Source organism: Colossoma macropomum, unplaced genomic scaffold (assembly GCF_904425465.1).
Source record: "Colossoma macropomum unplaced genomic scaffold, Colossoma_macropomum, whole genome shotgun sequence".
Lineage (NCBI taxonomy): Eukaryota > Metazoa > Chordata > Actinopteri > Characiformes > Serrasalmidae > Colossoma > Colossoma macropomum.
The window spans coordinates 892,484-894,576 of NW_023494789.1; the positions used below are offsets into that span (position 1 = coordinate 892,484).

Sequence of the window (2,093 nt, forward strand, 5' to 3'; positions counted from 1 at the left end):
TGTTGGGTAATTTAAAGATTCATCTGTCATCAAATTATTTATCAAGTATTCCACACGCTGTTTAGAAAACAGTAGTTTTTATTTGAGGTTTGTGCAAAACTAACACATCCCAGTTATTATTAAAATAGAGTGAAAAAATCTAAAGGCATGAAGAAGAAAATGTAAACAACAACAACAAAAAATCCAATGGGTTATATAGTGGTCACAAGCTATGAAAGGGCTCTATTGAGGAGCAGCTTTTGTTTACGGTCTGATCTCATCAGCTAAACAGGATCAGGCCTGGTTAGTGCTTGGGTTGGATCCTGCCTGGGAAGACCAGGTGCTGTAAGCTTCTGAGCCCAACTTTTGATAGTCATTAATGTTCATTTTGAGTCACTATAAGTGCCATATTGACCGTTTGGTAGACGTGCATATTTTTCGAATTGTGGGGTAATCCCCACCAATTTGTTTTTATTTTTGCCAAACAAATAAAAAATACAAAAAAATTCCATGGCTTTTTTCTTGGTGAGGACATTAAAGGGTTAAATCTTAAGGCACAAAGACAAAAACATAAAACAAACAAACAAAAAAAATCCAGTAGGTTATATAGTGGTTACAAGCTATAAAACACCTGTATTGGGGAGCAGCTTTTGCTTACAGCTATACTGCTCTGAGAACGCCCAATCTCGTCTGATCTCGGAAGCTAAACAGGGTCAGGCCTGGTTAATACTTGGATGGAAGATCTTCTGGGAACACCAGGTGCTGTAAACTTTTAAGCTTGATTTTATTTTTATAGTCCATTTTAATTAAGAAGCAATGAGCAGCAGTTAACTACCAGCTACTGGCTTAATAAGAGCATAACAAGAGCATTATAATGTCTCCCTGTACTGACGTGGTGCCTAAGTGATGCACCTTTTCCTCAGTTTCACTTTATCTCTCCACGTTTAGATCCTAATTCTATTTTGGGGTTTAATTCCATTCTGTTCGGCTTTGATTTCAGTTTCCGTTCTGTTGGTTCAGCTTCTGGATACCTTTGCTGTCGGTCGCACCTCTGACTTTACAGCTTCAGTGTTTTATTTTAGACCAGAAGACTTAAAAAAAAGAAAAGAACAAACTTCCTACGCTGATAGACGTTGGATAGACTAAGAACTTCCACTGAAGATTCCACTTTTACTTGATCATTTCACTAAAGTAGCAATACTTTTACAAGAATATCATCGCTGTCCGAAGAGAACCGTGCATCTCCATTCTTTTTAGATTTTTATTCGTCTAAGTCATTTAAACTTAGAAGCTGCCCTTTAAACTGTGTGATATTTCATGATAATTAGCCCAACGGAAATAAAACAATCTCTGTATATTTAATTACATTATGTAATTACAGATGTACAAATGTAAAGAACATTTTTTGCCTTTTGCCATTTTGGAGATGTTTGTTTTTCTTCGGACAGCAATATTATGGGTTTAGGTTACAACTACAACTCCTGAATGTTTAGATGGTTTGTTGCCTCATTTAATCCCTTAACAAGTCGTAGTCTGTCAGCAGGCCCAACGTTTTATCACACACTTCTATTACCTAAGAATAGCTCCATTAGTTCACACCGAAGTCCCTGTAGCTACTGAATATTAAGCCTTACTATCAAAGAAACTTGAAATGTTAGGGGGTTAATGGTTCTAGTCAATGATGGAGAACCTGTATATGGTTCTTTAGTGAGCAATATTTGAAAAATGGTTCTATAAAGCATCAGAAAAGCTATTGTTCCATGTTATAAGACCCTTTTGTTTGTACCCTTTTTGCTAAGAGTCGCTGAGCATATAAAGCTCCAAAAAACCCGTCCTGCACCTGAGGTGCCCCCGCTGCCACGTTTGGCTGGAACTGGAGTGTCGTTTATGCATCCTAATGTTTCTCTTTATCTTTTTCGTCTCTCCTTTTGGATTAAATATAAATTGACCTTGGAAGAGGAGAATAATGGAAGTGATGCTACATTAGGCACTCTTCTGCCAGGCTTAAAGACTTGGCAGCGGATGGCTGCTGAGGGAACAGCGCTGTCCTCGGAGTTACGCTTATAAAGGGCAATAACAGAAAAGGGGAACAGAGGGAGGCGGGGCTACTGAAG

At 38.1% G+C, this 2,093-nt stretch overlaps 1 pseudogene; it reads left to right on the forward strand.

Moving 5' to 3' along the window:
• The first annotated feature begins 631 nt into the window (after window positions 1-631).
• On the forward strand, window positions 632-750 carry LOC118808744 (annotated as a pseudogene).
• Window positions 751-2,093: the final 1,343 nt, after the last annotated feature.